Genomic DNA, 6,911 nt, shown 5'->3' with positions numbered 1-6,911 from the left:
CCACCACGGACCCCCAAGACCCCCTGCCCTGACGCCGCAGTTGTATCACCTGGAGCACAAGCACCCAGAGGCCCCATGGCTGGTCTCACCCACCTCCCGGGTGTCCCCAGGCTCAGCACAGTGCGGGGTCCTCTCAGTCCCCATCAGGGACCTGACCTCCGCGGAGCAAGTGGGGACAGAGGTTAGAGCCGCTCCGGGCAGGGGGACATCGCCGCCTCCCCATCCGCCCAGGCCACCCCGAGCCAGGCTCAGCCGGGTTGGAGCCGGCTGTCGGCAGGGGGGATTGCCGAGGAGGGCTGTGCTGCTCAGTGTGCCCAGCATGACAGCCCAATTGAATGACCGCAGGGGGCCACCGTGCCTCAGTTTCCCCACTGCYGAACCAGCAGACAGCGGGAGGGAGGCCGAGGAACAGGGCCCTGCTGGCTGCTCTGCCTGCAGTCGGCACCGGGCTGGCAGCCGTCCCCAAGGCCCTTGGGCACGTGGGGTGCCCCAAGGGCAGCCCCAGCCCTTTCCTTGCTCCTACAAGCTGCATCTGAGCTTGCAGAGCCTGGCCAACCTCATGCATTTGGGTCACCACAGCGGGAGGGTGCTGAGCCTGGCAGGAGGGTGCTGGTCCTTGCCGGAGGGTGCCGGAGCTGGCAGGAGGGTGCAGAGCGCAGCGGGAGGGTGCTGGGCTCCCAGCACAGACAGTCTGGCAAAGCGGCTCTCGCCTGCCCAGCACTGCGATTTCTCAGCCACGAGAGGGAGAACCAGGGCAGAGCAGCCGCGCGCTGGTGCCGCAGGGTCCCCGAAGGCTCCAGCACCCCGCACACCCTCCTGGCATCCCCCCATGCAGGGTCCCCGAGTGGGTCGGCTCCGGTCCAGGCCATCTCAGCCTGACGTGGCCCCAGCGGTCCAGCTGTGGGGCTGAGGGCAGGCARGACTTTCCAAGCAGCCCTGAGCATCCTGACCCCACCGGGGTGTCCCCAGCCTGGCCAGGACGCCGTGGGCACGTTCCCCAAGGGATGTCCTGCAGCCAGGCTCCTTTCTGCCCTCCTGCCTCGGAAAGCCCAGGCRAAGCCCTCTCGTTAGGAAACTAATCACCTCGTCAGCATTAAGGGCAGGGACTGAGCTGCATCGGGGACTGCAGAGGGGCTGCTCCTGCCCTGGGGACTGCTGGCATCAGCAGGGATGGAGTGGGACGGGGGACACAGCTGTCCCAGGACCCAGGGACTCCCCTTGAACAAGCCTCCAGGCTGCCTGGTCCAGCCTGGCCAGCACCGTCACCTGGGCCAACAGCTCCCACAGCCCTGTAGCTCTTGGCCATCTCCTCCCACCCCGGTGGCCTCAGGGACCTCCGAGGGTTTCCCAGGGCTTGCAGGAGCACAGTCCGGCTTCAAGGGGCACCGGATGCTTTGAAGGTGCTAAAGCATCACTGGATAYGGGCTGGAGAGGCCGCACTGGCCCCTGCGGACCTTTCATCCTGGCCTCTCCAGGTGCTCGGCAAACACGAGCCAAGAGCCTCTCCTCGCCCACAGCGCCCTGGCGAGTGTTTGCACCGGCTGCGCAAGCAGGGGCCGGCCAAGGCCCAGCCCCGCGGCCCCGCTGAGCCCTGTGCCGCCAGGGCTGCAATGCCTGGGCCGCAGGACGAGGGGACGAGCCACCGGCCRGGCCAGCACCTCTCCTCCTCCTCTTCCTCCTCCTCTCCAGGCTCCCAAGGCTGTACCCTGCTCTGTCTGCTCATCCAGCCATGCAGAGCAGTGGCACGGCTCCATGGCTGGTGCTGAGCAGGTCCCCCGTGTCCCTGCAGCGTGGGGCATGGCTTTGCCGGCTGCTGGCACGGCTCYGGCACGTGTTGCTTCCCGGCAGCCACTGTGCCCTTTGGATTCCCACTGACAGCACGGCTGGACTTTGAAGCTCCAGCTCAAAAGTGCTTCCCTGCAGTGGGCAGCCTCCCCCGGAGCCCAGCACCCTCCCCAAATCCAGACTGGGCCAGGCAGGAGGGCTGTAGCCCCCTGACAGCCCCAGGAAGGTGTCCCAGCCGTCCCCCGGGGGGTCCYGGGCTGCCGGGGGCAGCGGAGGCTGTGAACCAAGCCCCGACGCCACGCAGCATCCCCAGCCCCGCAGGCGGTCGCTGCCCGCTCTGCCGCGACCTCCCGGCGGGGGCCGTTCCTGCCCGCACTGCAAACACGGCCCGCAGGGCACCCGCACCCCCGCCGGGGCCTCGGCCAGGCGGCCGCCCCCGAGCAGGGTGTTGCCGCAACCCCTCCGCACCCCCTGTCCTGCTCCCGGCCTTGCGACAGGCTCCCCGAGGGTCCCACGGGAGGTTTCGGCAGCGTGGGGCTGGCTGCCATGTGCCGCTGGTGCAACGCRTCCCCTTTAGCCCYGTGAAGCYGTTGGGAAAGAGCAGCAGGGGCCRAGCCCTTGCAAAACGCCTGCCYGACACCCCCCCACRGCACGGGAATAYCCCTAAATAACRAGCCTCCRTGTGCCATCGCARATCCCGTCCGCYCCAAATCGCTCTGACGGATGATGGGAGATGCCAAGAGAAGCTCAGAGCTTCCCCTGCATCCGGGCGATGCGGGACCGGCCTCGCTGCACCAAACCGGAGCGGCCGGCGCGCGGGCAGGGCTGGCTCAGAGCTCGGCGTGCCAGGGAGCCGGGCCAACGCCGCGCGCAGGACCAAGCCTGGCCGGCCGCCCTCGGCCCCCGCGGCGYGGCTCGGGGCCCGCTCGCTGCCGTCTGCCCCACCGCCCTTTGCTCCCACCCCTTCCCCCACCGGGCAGGGCCGTCTGCTTTCAGATGTGCTCACAGTCGCTCAGCTCCTGCCCCAGGCCGTGCCGGATCCGTGCCGGAGCACAGGCACCGTGGGCAGCCGCTGCCCCATCAGCCCTCGACACGGCACATCCCTCCCCATCCCCGGGATCGGGGGCTGGACCGGGGCCGTGGCGCTGGCGTTTCGGGTCCCAGCCTGCTGAGGGCCACCTGGAGCGGGAAGGTGTTTCCTGGCCAGGCTGGGGGAGCATCGCCGTCAAGGGGTATTTGAGCTCCAGTCCTGCCTGCGAGGCTGCAGGTGGTGGCCGGGCTCCGACCGCCCTGGGCCGCCGCGACCGGGAGCCCCGCRAGCTGCGGGAGCTGCTCGGCTCCACGCGCACGCTGGGGCCGGCCTTTCGGAGGCTCCTTTGCTGCTGCGACCTGCGCCGTGAGGATCTCCCGCAGCATCTGCTTCGCAGGAAGGTATCAAATCCCCTACAGGAAATTGTGCAATACCAGATTCCAGGGAGAAAATCCTCCTAACCCTGCGAAAGACACCGTCTTTCTRCTTCTACACCATATGTAACGTAGGCGACATCCAGGCTACACCTCTCTGCAGCTTTTCTCCCCAGTCGCTGGCACAAAGGGCTGCTTATTGCTCACCTAAAGATCTCATTTGCCCAGGAGGCAGTTTCTCAGCACTTTGCTCAAGGACAAAGAATGCCAAAACCATCAGGAGCTGAAGAGCCGCGGAGACAAAGGGAGCCGGAGCAATAGTGCTGGAATCCAAACACAATGGGAGCTACCGATAAGATTACCTTGTCTCTCCCGGCCTTCTCCTTCCAGGGCTGGCGAGGTGCTGTGCAAACCCTCTCCACTCCCCCGCAAGAGAAGTCTTCGCAGCACCGCTTTGCTTGCAGGGACACTGAGGCACGGAGCAGGGCCGGCTCCGAAGGGTGTTCGACCCAAGTCGCGCCCTGCACAAGCAGATATCCGCATGCACGCTCCGGAGAAGCAGGGTGTGCGTGAAGCTGTAATCAGGCGCATTGGGGTACCCGAGCCTGCACTTTGGGGGTGGCCCAGGACTGGGGTKGGGGCAGTGACGCAGACCCACACACACATCCCCAGTGACCGATCCCACTCAGGGAGCCGGCTGCGAGCGGTGGCCGGGCACGGGCACACGCTCCTCTCCGCCGCCCTGGCGCAGGAGGCAGCGCAGCCCCCGAAGCCGTGACCCCTTAAGCCACTTGTGCTGCTCGCTTCAGCRCAGGGTCCCAACACCGACAGCTCAATGGCACCTGGAAGCCCTACACAGGGTGCAAAGAGCCCTGCCCAACTCATTACACCGGTCTGCTGGCAAGCAAACCCGCAAGTCCATCCCCAGTACGAGGCTCGTTTCTCCCAGTGGGCCTGCAAAACTTCCAGCTTGCAGTGGGATGTCTCTCCTGGGGCCGCCTAATCCCAGATCCATCCGGGCCAGTGCAGCACCCGGGCTGGTACAGCACCTGGGCCAGTACAGCACCCAGGCCAGTACAGCACCCGGGCCAGTACGGCGCCCGAGGTCGCTCTCTCTGCTGAACCGGCCGGGGGAGCGGAGCCGGCACCCTGAGCCTCCAGGGACGGCGCGGCACTGCCCACACCTCGCTCCCCTCTTGCCTCAGGAGGCTTTAGGCCAATGACCAAACGTGGAGAAGGGGAGCCTGCCGTGGACGGGGTCCCTTCCCAGGTGCATCCCAGCCCTGGGTGACTCGCTGATGCACCCAGACGGGCAGGAAGCCCCGGGGTGACACGGGCCTGGTGACGTGCGGGAGCCCACTCCAGCACGTTGCATGAAGGGCACAGAAACCACGACTCAAAGGCGACACCATCTCGGTGCTCCTGAAACCGGGGAGCGGGCAGAGCCGCTGCGCTCCCGCAGCACCGCTCTGCGCCTCCGGGCCCTGATGCCTCCGTCCCCGCTCAGGTCTCTCCTGAGCCTCGCGTCCCTCCTCAGCCATCCTCGCAGCCTGGGCTGCGTCCCCCGTCCTTCCAGCCCACCCAGACGACAGGAGCTCCAAGTCCACCTCCCGGTGGCCATGGGGTGATGCCGGGAGCGGAGTGGCTCGGTGCCGCACTGGCCCCCTTGGCTCGGCACATCCTGAGATCCCAGCCTGTGGCACAGCTCAGCCGGGGGATCTTTGGACCCTGATGGCCTGACCGAGCCGAGCGTGCTGCCGGGGCGGGCGGCGGTGACACGGCGCTGGCAGAGCGGCGCTCGCCCAGCTGCGGACGTGCGCGGCGGGCAGGCAAACAGCGCGCGGTACAGCCGCGCCGCCGATAAGCGCTGGGATCGATGTTCACGTGGCCGAAGGGCTGGGGGAAGGGGCGGCGCGGCGCTGGGGTGCGGGGAGCCGCCGTCGCCCTCCTCCGTCCCCCTGATCCCCCCAGCCATTCCTGAAAAATGAAATCCCCGAGGCTCCATGAAGCAAACGCTTCCCAGATGCCAGCAGGCCCTTCCTGCCAGGGCAAGCGCGATGGGGGCCGGGAAGGCCAGTGATCGCCCAGGGCCAGGCGGGACAAACCCCCCCGAAACGCCAGCTGGTGCCAGGCAGAGTCCGGCCGCGCCGTGCGCCTGGGCCAGGTGGGGTTTTGAGCAGCTCAGTAGCGTTAGGAGGCAAAACTGGGACAAGCCTAACACGGAGGTGCAAGAGGCTCTTGCAAAGCCCCAGTGGAAATGCGGCGTGGCTGTTCGGAGCTATTGCAGCTTTAGTTTCTCAAAAGCCTCCGAGTTTCCTTGGTTGCTAAATCGGCGCTGCCCACGGCATCGCGCTGGGCTCACGGCACTCAGCCGAGGCTGAACAGCACGAGACCACGAACCGCAAAGCAGAAGAGGAGCCTGGCAGATGCAGACACTGCCCAGCCTCAGATTTCCAAGTCCACRTCACTCATTCAACTGCAAAAGATCCCGCTTAAAGCAATGTTTCCACCAGACCCTCGGTGGGGGGAGTGGGGGGGGCCCTGAGTCACAGTTCCTTCCCTTTCTGAGCATCCTGGCCTTTCAGCCGAAGCTCTCCAGACTTTCCGGCAAATGGCTTGGCTGAGGTTTGCGCGGCCACCACAGCAGCTGCAGCCGAATGCCAGCGGCTAAAAGGGAAAAGCCGAGCGCCCGGAGATGGCTCCTACAGCCCGGCAGGTGCTTGAGCCTGCGGGCTCGGTGGGCAGCTCCCACCGCGGGCTGCTCCCGGCTCGGCTCACGCCGTGCCCCTTCCCTAAAGCTGTTCTCCAAATTCCTGCCTGGGGGAGGGGAAGCCGAGGCAGCTGTTGCAGATATTTTAAGGAACTTAGGAAAATCCTTAGTGCTGGGATTGTCCTGATTGAAAAGGCCCACGTGGATGCTGCCCGGGGCGAAGGCAGCCAGGCCAGGCACCTGCAGCCAGAGCAGGTCGGAGAGGCTGAAGCAACACCTTCCCGGCCAAGGTGCCCCGCGTGGCCCTGCGCAGCCTCCCTCAGCCAAGCGAAACCTTTCCACAACTTCACTGACTTGTCCCTGAACTGGCTGGAGGTGCAGGGCTGCCCGGAGCCGTCGGTGCTGCCGGCAAAGTGCTTTGCTGTGAGCCACTGGCCCCGTCCCCCTCCCCGAGGGAACCGTCCCCCTCRCAGCGGCCTCGGCAGCGGGGAAGAGCCCCCGCAGCACGTCAGGATGGCCGCGAGCGCTGCCGGCTGGCCTGGCGTCCCGGCACCGGCACCCAGCGGCGTTCGAGCCGGGCACATCAGCACTGAGCTGGGGCTGCCGTGAGGATCCCCGTGCCACAGCCCCGGCCCTCCTCCTCCACCAGGGACAGGGGCCTGATAGCTGGGAGCAGGGGAAAGAGGGGGCAAGGGATGTAGTGGAGGGATGAGGGGACGGTGGAGATGGACAGATGGGGAAGGGGATGGGGGCAGAGGGATGAGGGGATGGGGTAGAAAGATGGAAGGATGAGGAAATGGATGGGGTGGAGGAATGGGGAAAGGGTCAGAATGGAGGGATGGGGAGACAGATGGGGAAAGGGATGGAGTGGAGGGATGAGGGATGGGGCAGAGGGGTGGAGAGTGGAAAGGTGGGATGGAGAGGCAGAGGGGGTGAAGAAGTGGAGGAGCGGAAGGGCGGAGGAAGGCCGGGCTGGAGGGAAGGAGGAGGAGGAGGAAGGTGGCCTTGGCTC

The sequence above is a fragment of the Apteryx rowi genome, unplaced genomic scaffold, assembly GCF_003343035.1.
Source record: "Apteryx rowi isolate R43461 unplaced genomic scaffold, aptRow1 scaffold_190, whole genome shotgun sequence".
Lineage (NCBI taxonomy): Eukaryota > Metazoa > Chordata > Aves > Apterygiformes > Apterygidae > Apteryx > Apteryx rowi.
This window is presented reverse-complemented; position numbering follows the sequence as displayed.